Source organism: Ambystoma mexicanum, chromosome 5p (assembly GCF_040938575.1).
Source record: "Ambystoma mexicanum isolate Mex_15411 chromosome 5p, UKY_AmexF1_1, whole genome shotgun sequence".
NCBI classification, from domain to species: domain Eukaryota; kingdom Metazoa; phylum Chordata; class Amphibia; order Caudata; family Ambystomatidae; genus Ambystoma; species Ambystoma mexicanum.
Window position 1 is genome coordinate 410,360,787 of NC_090930.1, and position 18,857 is coordinate 410,379,643.

An 18,857-nucleotide genomic window follows, 5' to 3' on the forward strand; every position below is an offset into this window, starting at 1 on the left:
AATATTCATGAGCATGTGAATCCATGCCAGACCCCATGCTGGAGAAAAGTGAGAATCATTTAAGAATCATTATATCTGGCCCAGCTACGATGAACTGTGGACATTGTCTATAGAAGTATTAAGTAGTATCAAGCTTAATGAAAAGAGCAAGAGAGGATTAACTTCCGAAGGAGAAAACAAACTGTCAAGGACACAGGAGAGAACTGTATGAACTGGTCAACATAGTTGCCAACTACTACCGACGCTTACGTTACTAAAGTAACTGTGCTGAAAAGCGCATCAGTCATTCTCCTGTGCCTAGGTTGTTTTTGATAGTGTAGGGACAGAACAACTTAGCATTGGACAAAGGACAGAATCATCCTTTTGGAATCACTGATGACTGACTAGCACCCGAGTTAGGGTTTTATTAGGCAAGGGAAAACCATAGCTTAGCGATAGTCAGGAGATCATTTCTGAATAAAATTCAATACAATGGAAAAAATATGCTTCTGTCCTTCTGACCCGCCCCGTTTCTGCCCCGCCACACCTGCACATGCTTCCTACCTGCAGCGTCTATGGATGGGCCATTCTGGAGAGCTTAAGGCTGTGGAACCTAGTCCCAAGGCTGGCAGAACAGAGAAAAGAAAAACAACTTTTTGTACATGTGTGAGTGTGTGCGGTAATGTGTGATTTTGTACCTGTGCGCATGTGAATGTGTGTACATGTGAACAGGTATGAGTGAAGTCTGCAGGTGTCTGTGGGCCAGGAGACGGAGACTGTTGGATGTGAGATGGCACAGGGTATGCGAGTAGTGCATGCAAGATTTTTTAAGGTAATCCTGTTATAATAGCTTGGCCACAGAACAAGGTTTTATGGGGCAATTCTGCCAAATATTGGCACATGCTTGCAGGAACAGACTATCTCAAGGAATAAAATTGCAATCTAATAACCTTAACCTACAAGTGTATGAATAAATTATATTTTCTCTGTGGCGCAAGAACCAGGCGTCTCAAAACTATTTTTTTTAAATTATTTTTTTAACTTGGGAATTGTGCGAAAAGTATAAACGTTTCCATTCAGGATCCCCGATGTTAAAACAGTTGAATTCATAAGAACCCTACATGATAAAATTCCCAGATCCTAAATACAGGACTATGTTTTTAAGATTCAGATTAAACCAATGGCCGTCTCAGGACCTCCTAGGTTCTAGAGCAAACGTTCCCAATAATGAAAGAATATGTTGCTACTGCAAAAATGAGTTACAATTGGAAAGGTTAAAACATATACTGGTCTTTTGTCCGGCATTCCAGGAACTAAGGGAAGTGCATTTGCACCATGTATTTAAGGAGTATAGAATATTTACAGCCAAAAATGTCTGGTGCAGAATTTATAACGGTGAACATATCTCAATCATTATAGCTGCAATGAGAATCTTGGATTTGCCAACTTTAGGTATGTCATCCAAATTATTTAATATTCGCCTGAAAATTAAATTATACAACTAAAAAGGTTAGAATTGATCATTTTAGAATTGTAAATTATAAAGATAGCATGTATTTTTAATTTTTGGAATGTATGTTGATGATGTTTTTATACAGATGTATATGCAAATTCTGATGTTTATTGATGATGTGTTTTATAGATGTATATGTATATTTTCGCTTTTATAACGAGTATGACCTTATTTAAAGGCTGCATTTTACAACCAAACCAATAAATGCAACAACAACAATACATAACTACAAATGCCATTGATGTACTTTTGCTACCTTGTAATGCAAACACAAAGATGACTAATGCAAAAGAAAGGCACAGGGCCAGCAGATTGGCATGTCACTGACTCTAGTCAATGTGATAGGCACGCTGAGAACGGCACCGCCAATATACAGTAAATACAACTACTGTAGAATAAATGTGTGTTATTTCATGAGTTCCTGCTCAACAATTCCCTTTCGACAAGCAAAACGTATTTTTGAAAACAAAAGTCTACAAAAGTTGCTCGTTTTTCAAATGGGAATGAACACTTGCATTACTCAAGAGACTAAAACAAAACAAACAAATCACAAGCTGCAAATGAAAACGATCGTCTGACAGTCTAGTTTATGCTACCCAGGCTCACATTGGCAGATCAGTACGGTTATGTCTGGTATTTGCGAGCAGTAGCGTCGTTTCGTGGCAGTGCTTTCTGCAAGTTTGACAATGCAGCAGTCCTTTCAATCTCTATCACAGCATGCAACTCTGTGCGTCTGGTTGGTGTTTGAGGGAGGGGGTGGTAGGCGTTTTTGGAGTCCGAGGATTATCAGAGTCACTGCCAGCTTCCAAGTCAACATGAATGTAATTTAGCTGTCTGTGATCTAAACTGGGCCGTTGGACATCAAAGTTGAATACTGTAGGAGCAGTCGCGACGCCTGGAAAATTCTACCTTGTGAGCACTCAATGGTACAGTTACATTTTCTGTGTTGACTTAATTATGCATTGGATTCAGGTTACTGTGTTAGCCATTGATTGATGGGGTCCTAAATTGTCCTCTTCATCTCTACTACGCTTACGGGCTTACCAAACTGGAGGAAGAGATGGTAAAGTCTCATATTTTAACAAAGCAGTTCTCCTTAGAGCAGAGTTGTTGACATTCTGCATTTCTGAAACACTAGCAGAGGCTAGGCGACGACGACTCCTGACACCAGGAATAGGTAACCAATTTACATTTTCATAAACCAGTTTGCTGCCAGAGGGGGCCTCCTTGCGCTCATCACTATCATAACCAGTGTCCCAGTCAGTGCTGGAGGAATTTCCAACAGTACTGGCACCTATATTATCCCAGTTGTTTTCTTCTCTTTTTTCCCTCTCCATTAATTGGCGCTGAACAGGAGTTGGCCCTAAAACAAATTTCACTCCTTCAGGCTCCATGAGAATTTTTGGGTAGTTGTCCTGAATAGAAACATGGTCTCCTTGGGCTTGATTGCTCTCAGCATTAGAGAGCTGCAGTTCCAGAGGCGCATGAATAGTTGGTCTGATTTTCAGTTCCTCCTGCACACCTGTAGTGTTAACATATGTGTGTACCTGTTCCTCTGCCACAAGTAATGGATGTGTGGACTGTTCACCTACAGAGGGAAGACGCATACTGCCTACAGAGGGATGTCTGCTTGAGGGGTGTGATGAAGCATCTCCAAAAGACGGATATCTGGGGTATCCATTAGGTAGACTTGGTCCACTAAAGCCAGGTGGTGTTGGTGTTTGGGGCGTTCTAGGAACTTCCAACTCAGTCTGTTGATTCCGGTCAACTACTGGCTCTTCTAGCACACTGATGCTATTATTTTGCATAATCTCTTGCAGCATGTTAAACAGTTCCTCTGAACGGGCACACTTAAATGCAAATATTCCTTGTCCAGTTTCACACATTCGATCACTCTCAAAGGAGAAGAGATTGGAATCATAACCATAGCGGCCCAGACGTAAGTACAGCCATTTTACAGAGTCACTTTGCAGGTGTACAGGATCAGCTCGGAATCTGTAAGTTCCATTATTCCAGAACCCGGCTCATTACCATCATCATCCACATTAATGACCTTAAACTTGCTTTGATATGGTTATCTGGGATAGTTTCTTTATCTGGACCGCTACAACAGCTACCCATGACTTCTTTAGAAGACCTTGTGATCACTAGATCTGTCCATTAGTATTCCTAGCCGCTGAAGCTGCATCAGGACTTATTCATGCTTCAACATATACCATATTTTCGTTAACAAGGAACAAGCTGTACTTGGATTCCTTTAGACGTTGCTACCTGCACCTCATCCAGTACTGTGTCCCAATTTCAACATATCCTGTAGGTCTGGATGAATACTTGGGAGAAACACTGCATGTTGCAGAGAGCCTTCACACACCACGAACACCTGGAAGAAGGGCTTTTACAATACCTGGACATGGCCCTGTATCACTGGAGAATGTCTTGCACGAAAAGACGAAAAGAGGTATACCAGAGGCTGTCACAAACAGTTCTACATACAGTTGTAGCGAAGGACAATGTTCACTTAGTTCAGCTTGCCCATAAGATTCCTTTTAATGTTTTCAGCAGCCACACATTGAAATCATGGCCAGATAAGTGAAGTCAATGTTGTACAAATCCAATTCCCCTTCATAGACGCCTGGTCACGGATGCTAAATAGTCCAGAACGATTTGGTGGGCTCGGTCGCTACCGGGTCCTTGCAGTTGCCCAGACTGCAACTCCGGCCTCACTCGGAGCCCAGGCGGTGCTCAGTGGAATGGTAGCGACTAGTTCCCACAAAGATTACTAATTATTTCAATTACCCCAGCTGTCAAGCCTTCCACACAATGCAATTTGACGCAATTCTTTATAAATGTCTCATTACTACCATATCGTCCCCTAAGCCCACCACATTAATAAACAGTGATTTCTTTCATTGTAATACAACACTTTGTCAGCAATGTGACAAAACGCATCTCATCCATTTAGCTTTCGATAACTTGGAAACAGTATAAACAGGGTATGCCACAAGCAAGGAAAAAATACAAAATTGATCAAGCCACTCAAAAGTAACAATTTGTCAAATATGTGTGTGTTCATAAATCTATCATCTTTGAGTCTGCGTTTATCTCAGCATAACCGAAGGAATGGCATCATGGGTTTTCTGGAAATCATATAGGACTATCTTTTTTTAAAACTTTAAATTGAATATCAGGTACCCTTTAAGATACACTTGTTTTGTTGTGCACATTCAAAACCTCCAGTAACGTGATTGTCGCAACTTTAGTAGGTTTGGGGCCAGAGTTTGCCCAATTCTCTTTTTGCAGCTCAATCTTTTATTCTGAATTGAGGGTATTTATTTGAACATTTTCAACCTCATATTGGACCACATTATTAAAATGTAGAACTACTTTGTATAATTAGTCTTAATTAAACAAATGTTTTCGATTGGTGAGTACTATATTTTACTTTAGCAGAAGATAGTCTTCAAGTGCACTTAATCGAATGACAAGATTATAAAGACGTTTCAGCCCCAAACCAACTCTATATAAAATCTACAGTAAAAGAAACAGAATGACCCAATAAAAACTATCTCAATGGGAGCGAGGGCAACAAATGCAATAAGAGATTCTAAGTGTTCCTGAAAGATAATTTGTGTACTTTAGAGAGTAGAAAAACCACACCATCAGATGTATAACAGTTCGCATGTTATACAGCAGAATTATTCCATACACAAATCGAAGAATACTGATACCAAATTGTCTGTATCCCTTCGTTGAAACACCACCACCCACCCACCAAAACCCAAAGAAGAAACAAAACAGAACATTAAATCATATCGAAACATTGTTTGGGGCAATTCTGCAAGAGTTGGTTAGTCATTGGTCTTTGTGATCAAGTACCATTCACAAGAATCACATTATCCTCATCATCCTTTATCCGGGACATTGGCTCATAGACTACACACTGCAGAATCATATACCATAAATTGTGCATGGTATATAGTCCATGATCTAATCACTCCATTTGTCACAGTGTTCCATCTATGACCAATGATAAAATGTTCATAAAGAGGCTGTACTTCAAGGTATTAACATGGGTGTGGTGGGCGTCAGGTCTAGATATATTGTTTGAACAATTGGCACATACGATCTGATCTGGGGTACCACTGGCGATTCCTATAGGCTCGTCGCTCAAATAAGCACATCTGTGACACTAGTCCCTCCCCTAATCATCAATTTGGAGGATCTATTGACTACCATTTGACCAAGATAGCCTTAGGTGGCGACTTCTTCCTCCACCCCAAATAGCAGAGACATCAGTGCAAGAAATGGAGTGGAGCCCTGGATGCTCAAGATCCTAGAGAACATCATCCCTCAAAACCGCTGAATATGTGTCATGGCCACTAGTCGTGGGGCCAGTCCTTCCTCATCCCCGGGGTCCCATTGGACCCAGTCCTGGCGCCTCTGGTGCCAGGCTCATCTTAAAGTGTGCGCTGCACACTCTAGGCCCAGGGCGTGTGTAGCTGGGCCAGGCGTGTCCATGGATCAGAACTGGAAGGCACGTGCTACAGGCCCAAAGAAGGGCAAGCTGGAGTTAGTAAGCGGAGCTAATGGGAGGGACCTGAACCGGCCTATATAAGGCCAGCCCATTTTCGTGCCCTTGCTTCGCGTTATTCTGCTTCCAAGCAGCATAAGGCTCTCTGATGTACTCAACGGTACCTCTCTGCATTTCCTCAGCCTCATCCTGAAGATTCTCCTGAGAACGCTTCTTACCAGCAGTCTTCCACCCATTTCTGCAAGCTTCTTCACTTGAGCTACTCCATCGCTACAGACGCGTCTTACTTGCTGACAGCCGCTCCATCTTTGGACGCGTATCCTGCCTTTTACCAGCCTCAACATCGCTGAACGCAGCACACTACTTACCTGCTGACAGCCGCTCCATCTCCGGACGCGCATCCTGCCTTTTACCAGCCTCAACATTGCTGAGCGCATATCTTACCTGTAGCCAGTCACTACTTCACCGAGCGCAGCGCACTTCTTACCTGTTGCCAGCCGCTTCACCTCTGAGCGTTCCAGTCACTACACCGCGGAGCGCGCCTCTCACCTGCAACTCATTGCGGCCTGTGCCAGACTTTTCTTCTTGCCTCCATTCCATCACGGTCAGAGTCAGAGACTTCATCCTGCAATCTTCATCGAGGAACCGGACACCATTCTTCGTCGTTGGCAGGCACCTACGAGGGAACAAGAACAAACAGGTTAGGACTCATATGCATTCGCATGGCCGCATAAACAAGAGACTAAAGCTCCCTTATAAAGACCATCTTACCTGTTGGAACTCTATCAGCCTCTAGGGTCTCCCAGATCCTCTTCGATACAGATTCTCCTCCCGTACCTATGGAAATGGAATAAGACATTGCAAGAATTACTTTTAAAATGGAATACAAATACTCTAATCGAACTACAATTATACTAAAGACTTACCTTATACTTGGATTGGTCGCAGCTGGTCTGGATCAACACCCCTACGGACCAGTTTAGTAACTTGCTCCATTCTACGCGCCCCTGCTAAGGAACGCAGGATGGAGAGCTGGTCATCACGAAATTACAGGGGCAAAACCCAGCCCCAGAGCTGCAGGTCCAACCATTCTCAGAAGGGGAAGGCGATTTCGAGGAGCCAGTTCAAGGAAGGGCTCCAACAAACCCCTGCGGAACCCTGGTGAGCCTAACAATATGATGGCAAGATCAAACTAGGTGTCCCATTGTCCTGAGTGGTCCACGCTCCCTCCAACATTAAAACACATCTTCCAAATTTGGAAATGATATACAGATCAGATTTGAATATCCTGAAATCAATTACAGCCATACTGTGTGAAAGATAAACCAAAAAACCCGGACAGGCTACTGAGATGCTGACAAAGGAAAAACTGCAGCTCAAATCTTTCAAGAAAATAATAACTTGCCAGATTTAAATATCAAGCCCCGTTTTCCCACAAATGAGGAATGGTACTTGAGCACAAAGAGCCCCAACCAACCTTCTCTTTAGGAGGAAAAGGCTCCATAATTGATTCAATGTTCTAGAAGTTAGAAACCTGACACGATTTACTGAATACACAATAGTCTGCTGCATTGAAAGCGACAGCAACCCATTCATGATTAAGTGAAAAGAGCAAAAAAGGAACACTGCCATTGCAAAATAACCCTCCGCAGGACAACATAAATTCAGATGTGTCAAATAAAGTCAGGGGCAGATACAATGGTGAACTTGATGAGGACATTTAAAGAGATTCTAGTGACTAGATCAAACAGGTAGGCCAACATATTGACTCTCGAGGACAAAAAGCAGTTAAGGAAAGCTGAGAGCTTGGTCCATCTCAATAGTTAGCTATCCATCAAGAACTGATCAATTAATTCATCTTCTGGGTAGCAAGGCACATTTAAGTATTGGCCTCAGCCCAACAATTAGCAAGAATACATGCAAACCCAATCTGCTCCTTTTAGTTTGAATCCATGGATATAAAAAACAAACTTAATTTTGTATTGGGAAGGAGTGTGGACTATATAGAGATTAAGGACCTATGGAAAATATCTTCTAACCTGATTAAAGAAAAAGTTATATTGAAAAATGTTATGGGGGTTGCTCAGAAGAACATGGAAGGAAAACACATTTTACGAAAGGTGGCCAATTCCCTGGAGACTTCAGGCGCAACAGACAAAGTACCAGAAGGAACCTGAACCAACCACTATTCAAAAATCTCCTTTTCATTCTTCTGTTTCTGATCCCCAAGTGTGCTTGTTCAGGTTCTCGATAAAACCAAACCTCAAGAAGAGCAAACCAAATCATCTTACTGACAGAAAGCAATATTTAGCAATTAAATGCCAAAGAAACATAAAAAAAACACCATGGCCAAATAGTTTTCCTGCAGAATTTGTCAAAGCATGCAATGACTGGTGGGCGGAACAGCAGCTATCAACATTTAAGAGCTTCTTTCCGAGTGGTTTCTATGAGAAAGACAACAGCTGAGCCTTCATCCTAGAGACCAATCGGCTTAATAGGTATAGCACACCAGAAATATTCCCTAAGGGGGATTTAGAGCTGAATTCTACACATTAGAGCATGCTTTTGCCCGAGCTGGTAGGAGGAAATCATGGACTTTGTCCTTGAATCTCAGTCTTCAGTAGCCAAGCATGAAGGTTCAGGCTGCTGAGGTTCGGGTGGAGGACCCGCCCCTCTGATTGGGAGTGCAAGTCGACTCTCCTCGGGAGGCGCTAAAGAGGGCAGGTGGACATGTCCAGCAACTCTGGGAACAATGTCCCCTGGGCTCAGTCCAGAGCGATCAGAATCAATGTTGTTCCGAACAGGCGCAATCTCCTGAGAACCAGCGTAATGACGGGGAATGCATAAAAGAGGATGTATGTCCATTCGACCCTCAGTGCATCCCCCCAGAGCTCCCAGACAAGGAAATTCCCTGGCGCATAATAATTTGCATTTCCTGTTCAGAGTTCCTCAGAAGGAAAAGATATCCCGCAGAACTCCCACTCTGAGGAGGCCGACGTTTGTCTGCTGTGACATTGTCTCTTCTGGCAAAATGGGCATGCGTCAGAGACACGCTGTTCTCCAGAGACCAGAATGACAGTTGCGTCTCTGCATAGCAGCAAGTACCCCACACCACCCTGCTTGTTGGGGTAGTGCATGGCTACTGTGTTGTCCATAATAATGAGCAGTCTTGCAATTCACAGAGGGGAGGAAGGTGAGCAGGGTCAGCCTGATTGCTCAACTCCAGCAAATTGACATGTACCTGAGACTCAGAAGGAGACAATAGTCTGCTCACTTTCAGTTCCGACAACTGAGCATTCCAACTTGTCAGATATGCATCAGCGACCACCGTCACTTGGCTTCAATGTTGACGAAACAACATGTCTCTCAGTACAGTGTCCCACCAGGCAAGCTCTTGAGCCACCTAGGTCGAAACCTGTAGGAGTTCTGGCATGTGGCCCTGAAACGTAACGATTTCATACGCAGCCTCACTTCTGGAACAACTAGGATGCAGGAGGCCATTAGGCGTAGAAAGCAGGGACTTGTCCCTGAGACTGGAGGACATTAGCCATCGAGAGATGTTTGCCACTTGGTCCTCGGGCAAGAATGCCTTGCCCAGGCGAGTGTCCAAGACAAGACCTTCCTGATAAATTAGAGGGACTAGGATGGTGAAACCCGAGACTTTTTGAAGTTCTGGGAAAAGCCTGAGCTGTGCAACAGACTACATGTGCGGAGCAGGTGCTCTGACAATAGGTCAGGGAGCGAGCTCACCAAAGCCAGTTGTCCAGGTAGCTAAAGATATGAATGCCCTCTTCTCCTGAGGAGAGCCACTACCACTGCTTGCACCTTGGTGAAAACCTTGGGAGCTGAAGAAAAACCGAACAGTAGGACTTTGAACTGATAATGTTGCTGGTCCACCGGGAACCTCAGGTACTTCATGTGCTTTCGATGATAGGCATCATGAATGTCCAGTGATACAACCAGTGATACAACCAGTCCTGCAGGTCGAGGGCTTGCTGGATATGGGCTAGAATAACCATCTTGAACTTGTCCTTGTGTGGGAACGAATTCAGCAGCTGCAGATCCAGTATCGACGCAAACCCTGTCCTCCATCAGCACCAGCAAATAGGTGCCTTGTCACCCCTTGTCTTGTTTTGAGCATGATGTCAGTTCCATCAGGGTATTTCAGAGAAGCAGACGGACTTCTTCCAAGAGGATGGGATATGGAGGTAAGTAGTCGGTGTGAGTGTCGTGGTGGTGGGGAGGAGGGTGTTACTCGAAAGGAAGACAGTAGCCTTGTTGGATGACCTGCAAGTCCCAAGCATCAGACATGGCTTTGGACCATTCCGAGCTGAACAGGGAAAGCCCCCCACCCTCCACAGGGTATTAGTGCAGAGGATATCACAGAGGTTCAGCTCCTTAGGGTGCAGAGGGGACGGTGGCTGCATCCGGTCCCCCTCTGGGGTACCTCTATCCCTTCCTCTCGCAGAACATAGTAGGCTAGGCAACAAAAATCTCAGCCCTTTGCAGAAGCCGCAGAGGGGTGTTGCACTGCCAGATCCAAGGACTCGGACGTAACCTTTTATTAAAATTAAATCTGTTTATTATTTTCAAATAAAACCAAATACAGAATAACAAAAGGTTGCAAAGCTTGGCTACAGCGTTACAGTCGGCAATAGACAACACATGTGAGAGCAAAAGTATCTCAGGCAGGCCAGGAGGGCATTGGGCCTGACCATGGGTCTTACAGTGCACAATCGAGCCATGTCTGTCCTTCTGGAACTTCCCAGGGCATCCCCTGGTATAATAGATTATTCTTTCCAGGGACGCTCATCTGTCCACCTCGTTGGCCCAGCGGCTGAGGCTCTGTCTGTCTGCAAAGCCCCACGTTGCATCCGTAAGTCTCTTCCCCAATCCCAGTGTCACGGCCAGGAACGTCTTCTTGTGCTTGTTGAATTCCACATCCCCCATATTCCCAGTAATACCAATTTCGGTTCCTGTGGAACAGAGGACACCAAAACCTCAGAGATCTTACGGGTGCATCTCCTCCAGAAGTTCTGAATTACGTTGCAGCTGCACATCGTGTGGAAGAAGGTACCCTCCGCTCTCCTGCATCTCAAGCAGTCCTCGTTGTCCACCACCCCCCACTGTGCCATCGCTGCGCAGGAGTAGTAGTATGCCGGATTTTGTACTGGATTGAACGCAGCCTGGCGTCTATTCCTGTGTCGCGTGGGAACATTAGTGCTTCTACCCATTCCTCTGATTCCAGTGGGCCCACCACTATCTCCCATTTTTCTTTGAGTGGTGACAGTTGCTGGCCCCCGAAAGTGATAAGCACCTGCTACAGCGTGGAAGCAACCTTGGCTGGGATTCGATCTAGGAGAATGTTGGTCTCTAGGGGGGAACTTTTTGGGATCTATTCCAAGACAGAAAACCGAGCGCTGATAGCGTGCGTTAGTTGGAGGTGTCTGTAGTAGTCATTAAATGGAAGCCCAAACTTCTCCAACAAAGCCTCAAATTCCAGGAAGCACCCTTTTTGTACTACATACGCAAGCGTGCAAATCCTGTGCCTCCCCCCAAATCGTGAAGATAGGACTTAGGGGATATGCCTATTGTTATAGAGGGTTTGGTCCAGTGTTGGTCTCCCACCCCACCTGATTTAGTGGTGGGATTCCGTCCAAGCTTGGAGGATGTGTAGTGTCTTCCTTGGCATTTACGCTATCCCTTTGTCTTCTCTATACAGTATTTGCAGGGGTCTATTTGGTCCCATTCTTCTAGTCTCTGCCCCTATGTGTGGGAGCCCTGGTTCCCCATGAAGCCATTCATTCACCACTCCTGTCTGTGTTAGCCAGTAGTAGGTACAGAGACAGGGCAGACCAATTCCCCCCCCTCCCAAACAGAGCGCTGCAGGGTTTGGAGGGCTATGCAGGGTTGTTTTCCTCCCCACAGCAACCCGGGAGGATGCTTTCTATAGATGTGAACATCGTTTTGGGGATGGGAAGTGGGGCATTCTGAAGGAAATATAGAAATCTCGGGAGCATCAACATTTTAAAGAGGGCCGTTTTACCCATCAGCGATAATGGGAGGGACTGCCAGTGGGCCACATCGGCAGAGAATCTATTTATCACTGGTTGCAGGTTGAGCTGTAGGAAGTCGTCCAGGTCTGAGCCAATATGAATGCTGAGATACTCGAAGCCCGAAACAGAGTAAATCCGGTCCATTCTCCAGTCGTCCTAAGATTTATCGCTAGCGGTTCAATGGCTAAAGTAAATAGTAGGGGGGGGCGAAGGGGCAGCCCTGTCTGGTCCCCTGTTCAAGTGTGCACACCCTGGAGGACACCCCGTTCACCCGTACCACTGCTTCCGGAGAGTCATAAAGTAGTCTGACCCAGGACATGAAGCTGTTCCCGAATCCCATCCGGCCCATTATATCCCATAAAGCATCCCATCCCACCGAAACAAATGCTTTCTCAGAGTCCACAGCCAAGAGTGTTAGTAGGTCTGATATTGCCGAGGCCTGGTCGATGGCAAGCTGTACCGTGCATAGGTTCATCCAAGTGAATCTGGAGGGTATGAACCCACATTGGTATGGGTGGACGAGGGAGTCTATTACTCCTAGTAATCTATTGGCTAGAATCCATGCCAGAACTTGTTGATTAGCGAAATTGGCCTGCAGGAGGCACAGAGTTCTGGAGGCTTCCCGGCTTTGGGGATCAGTACAATACATGCCTTCCTGAGGTCCAGGCGGAGTTGTCCCTTTTGTTTGCTCTGTAGGAACATGTGGTGCATGTGTCCCATCAATGTTTCCCCCAGTCGTTACCAGGTTTCTACCAGAAAACCGTTGGGTCCCGGGGTTTTGCCAGATTGAAGTTGGGACAGCGCAGCCATCGCTTCCTCCTCCCTGACCTCGGCCTCGAGTTCTCTCGTCTGCTGCTCCGAGAAACTAGGGATTGCAATTGAGTCGAGAATGTGTGAGCCCTCTGTCTCAGTTGTCCTCGCCTGAGGGGAGAGTAGAGTTTTTCATAAATTGTGGCGAATGCCTCTGCGATGTCAGTGTCCTCCATTAGTAAATCCCTCCCAGCCTCATGAAAGGCCCGTACATGCCCTTTGCCCCGTCCCGCTTTTCCAACCAAGGCAGGATTTTGCCGGACTTGTCCTCCGCTTCATATATTTGGCCACGTACTGACCAGTGGGCTACCCTCACTTTGTCCAGCGCCACGTTTCTTAGGACCTCTTGTGCTGTGATTAGAGCCTCTTGTGAAGTCTGGGACCCCGATTCAAGGAACTGTTCTTTTTTCCTTGACGCCTGATCCTCTACCTCTACAATTTCCCGGGTATGTTGTCGGCGGTGAGCCGACACCAGAGAGAACGCCTCACCATGGAGCACTGTCTTGTACGCCTCCCATAGCGTGGTTGGCCCGTCAACTGAGCCCTCATTTAGGGTCAAATATTCTGCAGTCTTTTTGGATAGTCCCTCCATTAACTCGGGCATTCCCAGATAGTATGCTTTGAGGCGCCAGGTTGTGTTGGGTTTTGTTCACCCATTTTTCAACACCATAAGTAGGGGGGAGTGTTCCAAAAATACCCCTAGCCAGGAATGTTGCAGATATCAGCCTTGTTACCATGCCCTGAGGTACGAAGAAGTAGTCTATCCTGGCGAGTGATCTATGTGCATTGGAGAAGAACGAGAACCCAGATTCTGTCCCATGCAGTTCCCTCCATGCGTCAACACGCCCCAGCGCTGTTGCAAAGGAGTGCAACTTAGTCGGAAGGTCTGGGTACCTGTTGCCCCTATGTGATCTGTCCATACCTACCTCCATGACCGTGTTGAAATCCCCTCCCAGTACTGACAAATCTGCATGTTCAGTAAGAATTATTGCTTGGAGATCGTTCAAGAGTTCAAGCATGAGTGGAGGGGGTGCATGTACTGCAACGATGCCCCAGCTGTTTCCCCACATTTCCTGTTACCACAACAAATCACCCTCTCAGATCTGTCCGCTCCTCCCTCAGTTTGAATGGTACCCTCTTATGTATTAGATTAATTGCACCTCTTGTCCCTCTCGAGAATCCCGCGTGGTATGCCAGTGCATAGTTGGACCTCCTGAAGAACTTACACTCCGTGCAGACTAGGTGTGTTTCTGTTAGGAGGGCGAAGTCTGGTGAGTGTCTATTGAGGAATTTGTGTACTAACCTCCGTCTAATGCTGGAGCCCAGTCTGTTGACATTCCGAGTCAACAGAGATATTTCCCCATCACGTGTCATGGAGACCCTGGAGGTGTATCTCAGGGGTTCGGGCCAGTCGCTGTACTCCTGGTCTCTTCCTTCCCGTGAATGCCTTGTGTACCCCCTAGGTCAGTGTCCATCTCCCCAATCCCTGAGTCTTCAGGCCTACCCGCCCGCCCACTACCTGCCAACATGGTGTATGCCCATACCCCTCGTCCTGCCTCTCCCATTGTCCCCTGTGGTCCCCCCAGCCTGAAGCGCATGTAGATTGAATAGAGTTCCTAGATCTCCATCATTGAGCTTCGGCACTACCCAATCGTGCCCCATCCCCACCCTTCCACAACTTTAAACATGAGTCGCCCCCTACACTGCATTCTTCCCCCCAACCCCAACTAGAAGTACCTGTCGCCCAAACTTGTACAAACGGAACCGTTAAAGAACATGTTTGGGGTTGCCCAGGAGAGTCATCTCTGTTCTTCACTGTCCCCAGCCGTGGGCTGCTGGATGCAGGATTCAGAAAAGGTGGTAGTCTTGACTCCCAGAAGGCAAGTCAAGTGGCATTCCCAAGTTCATATCTGAGCGTTTGTGTTATTCCGATATTAGTCAGCCAGCTTTTCCACTCCCGGGGATCCACTGTCTTCCTCTTCGATGCGTGGTTTCTGCACCCCTTGTCAGGCCAGGGATGTTTCGGTGGTGTCACCCCAAGCTGTATGATCCTTCGGTGTTCCCGGGCGTTGGACGGAGAGAACGTGCATCTCCACCCAATCCCAGATTTCCTTAGGGCTATGAAACACGTGTACTGTAGTGTTATAGTGGAGCTTGAGTGTGGCCAGAAAGAAACGTGCATATTTAAAATTGAGGGACATTAGCTTTTTCTAAGGACTGTCAAGATTTTGTACTTCTCTTGTGTAGCCCAGGAAGAGGCCGATTTGTTTGCCATTGTAAGTGCCAGTCGCCCTTGCCATATGTAGGAGCATGTCTCGATAGTTCATGAGACGGGCTATCACTGTGCGCTGGGAGGCACCAGGTTTCCGGCCGGCCTGTTGGGACTCTGTGTGTCCATTCGATTGAGAAGAAGTTTGAAAGTTTTCTCAGTGCCATGAGGTCTGAGAGCAAGCGCTCCAAAAATAGATCCATTGAGTGTAGTTCTTTCTCCGGGAGTCCCAGTATGCAGAGATTGTTACGGCGGGATCTGCCTTGGCTGTCTTCTGCCCGGTTTTCTAGGGTGGTTCATTTTTGAGATGTCCTATCCAGCCGTTTCTCCATCTTCCATATTGTGTCCTCACTGTCCGATATGCCCTGTTCCGTTTCTTCCACTCCAAGGTCAAATTGCATAAGTGATATTGCTTGGCTTGCTTATGCATTTTCCCCTCTCCTCCACCAACATGTCCCGTACTGAGGAAACCGTTGCCGGAATATTTGTCATGTAGCGGTCTATATTGCTCTGCGCAGACCCTTTACGGGGCACATCCTTCACCACTGTTGTGTGGGTTGCAGCTCCACGAGTATGAAGTTTTTCAGGCTTCCTCTTGTGGATTATTGGCCCCAGTACCTGCATCAGGCACACAGGGGGTGGACCAGTGGGGGTCTTCGGGTCCAGGGGCGAGGCGTGGAGCTCCCCTTCTGGGTCTAGGGGCATATAGGGTGGAGTGCTGGGCACTTGGGGTCCCTGTGTTCAGAGAGGCGCCCCCAGAGATATTGAGGAGAATCTGGTCAGTGTTCACCCTGGCCCTTGTTGATGTCTCTAAAGACTCCCAGGTCACTTGGACCTATGCAGTTCTACTTTTATCCCTCCCCGTCTGCTCCGCTGCACCGTAGGTGCACAGGCTTCCTCGCACTCAGTGCGGTCAGAAAAGCCGGCTTTGCCTTGCTTCTGTGGAATGGTGAGGGGGTGAGGGCCACAAAAGCGCTCCCTTGGTCGGTTTCTGTCTCTTCACCCCACCCCCGCTGGAATGTTCTGCGCTCACCGTCACAGGGCCGGCTTGTCCCTGTTTACCTCCTGTGGTAAGTGCCCTCTTGCTATTGTCACACCGGATCAGCCCTGGGGCTCGGGTTAGACTCCATAGTTATCCGGTCGGGGGTGTTGCTGCTGTTAATCTGCGCCCCACACCAGCTTCGGGAGCGCCTCTCTCACACCCACTTGGGGCCGGGTACTTCCTGCAACAGGGGGCGAGTGCAGGTCGCAGTCTTGCCCTCCATGTTGCTGTTCGTCCCTTATACGAAATCCGGGTCACGCCCTTCGCGGGCCGGGTTCATCAATCCTTCTGTGGACCTTGTCCACCTCTCAGGCCCAGCAGCAGGAGTCAGGCGGCGATTCACTGGTGTTGTTCCTGCTGTGGGATCACCCGTCGGGCCAGCTCTTTCTTTATTTGTCTCCATTACGTCCAGTTGCGCAGTGGCATTCGTCCGCTTTCCGCTTCCTCTAAGATTTGCGGGTGGGTTCTGCGTATGCCAACGAATCTGCTGTTTTTAGGCTATACATTTTCTCTGGATTTCGCAGGGAACCATGCAGACTTTCCTCTCTCCGCACACGTTGCAGTTGCTGGGATTACCAAGCTGCAACAAGGATCTTTCTTGAGGATTATAGCAGCCCTGGCGGAGCAGCAGAAACTCATGTCTGCATGCGCTGGCTGCTCAACAGCGCCTCCTGACGTCACCTTTGATGACTGGAATTTCTGGAGGGTGTCATCTGCCTTATCCCCAAACAGAATTTTGGGCCTAGATGGAGCCGATAGCCCCAGGGTAACCCCCACCTTAGCCATCAGTCTCTAAAAAGATGCCTGAGGCTTACCATGGGTGGAGGCTGGAAGAATGAAGATCCCATGCCAGTCCCTGGACATACTCACCTTACTCTTAGAAATCCTCCAGGAAGTCCTTCTCTTCTTTGAGGGCCAAAGGTTTCAACCCATAGGGCACCTGTTCCCCCTCTTCATTGGTGATGTTATACATCTTAGACATGAAGGGCTTAAAAGAAGAGGAGCATATGCCAGAGGGAGCCAGACTCCCAAGGTGCTGATCGCCATCTGATCGCCAGTAGGAGTGCAGCAGTGATCCCCAGTGGCCACCCAACCTGTGCCAGAAGATGCGTCAGAAGATGTGGTGGGTCAGCAAAGAGGCCACCAGTGCAGAGGCCCAATCTGCCGGTGTGTTGGAGAGGTCAAGCATCTTGAGGCAAAACGGTTCCCATTCCTCCGAGTAGGAGAACTGGGTCGGAAAAGGTGCCTGAGCTGCCTTCTCTGGAGATTCTCTGGAGTGGTGGCTCTTCTTTTTACAAGAGGAAGAAGAATGCCAGAGCAGGATCTCTTGTGATCCTTCTTCTTATCCTTCTCATTTTCCTTGCACAGAGGCGACCTCTCCTCAGATCGACGTTCCACACCGCACAACCTCAAAATGAGACCGTGCAACTTCACGCTTAGTCTTGAGGAGGCAGGCGAAGATTTTTGCTGCTCGTTCCCAAAGGGCCTTCCAGTGCATGGACTGGGACAGCCCGGAATCCTGGGTGCTGTGGTTTTCACCCAAGCAGTCGAGACAAATCCGGTGCAGATCAGATATCGACATGAGCCCACTGCAATTCGTGCAAGGTTTGATACCCTAGGCCTTCATACGCTTGGGCATGGCATTGAAGAAGATTCGAAAAAAGACTTGACGAGCGTGTTCCTGAAGTGAACAGTGTGTGGAAAAAGGAAATGTGGTCACAGGGTGTGGTGCCTCAATATATACCGGCCAGACATGACTGGCGCAGGGTGCCTAGAGGCTTCCTATGGAACCGATATGGATAGGCTCTGGGCCCCCTGGTGGCGGAAAGGTTTCAGACGAACTGCTGCACTATGGTTAGGATATCATAGATGGGGAATCTGTGGGAGGGAGGAATCCATTAGAAGTAATGCATGTGTCAGTTTATTGCTTACATGGATTTCCCTGAAAGACTCCTGTTCTCTTTGTATTTAGTGAAAGAAAAACAAGTTTAAGGAGATAGACAGCATCAGGCAATGACTGACGTATTAATGTATTATAAAAGTGCTGTGGGTCCACCGGTCCACCGGCGTGGAATTCAAGTTTCCACTTGAATTGCGAGTGGTGCAGCCAGTCTGGACTTAGTTTCTTATTGTAGCATGGCATTTTTGCTGGCAAAGCCAGCTGGAGTATGTTCTTATGTGTGCATAATTGAAATGATTTACAGAGCCAGCATGGAAATGTTTTATTATAGTATCATTAATGGCAGTATGCGTAAAGCAAACTGTAGTATGTCCTTAAATGGGAATACTGGCACCTATCGGTGCAGCCAGCATGGAAATGTATAGGCACAGACAGCATAATGAACATGTTTTTCACACTGGCATATATTGTGGGAAAAGGCATCATGAAAATGCTCAAGTGCATGGTTTGCGACCTGCAACTGTTGGAGTTTTCCATGAGTTACCTTCAAAACCGATTACAAACTGGATTTCTACCCATGTTTTCACAGAAAGTATCCTGTAATATGCACCATTTTAAACCATTATTTTAAAAGAATTCTCAGAGAAGAACTGCACTATTTGGTGGGTTCGGGCTTGTTCGCTGCACACAGTAGCCCCCGCATATTTGTGGGAAACATTTACAATCCGCCAATTAAAAAATTACCCAGCCATGTACA

General features: G+C 46.9%; 1 protein-coding gene and 1 pseudogene across 3 annotated transcripts in view; both read right to left on the reverse strand.

The window, feature by feature from the left end:
• Positions 1-18,857, reverse strand: part of ATP11C (ATPase phospholipid transporting 11C) — a 1,508,462-nt gene that overhangs the window by 466,100 nt on the left and 1,023,505 nt on the right. The window lies entirely within an intron of this gene.
• On the reverse strand, positions 1,781-3,679 carry LOC138480974 (fibroblast growth factor receptor substrate 2 pseudogene; annotated as a pseudogene).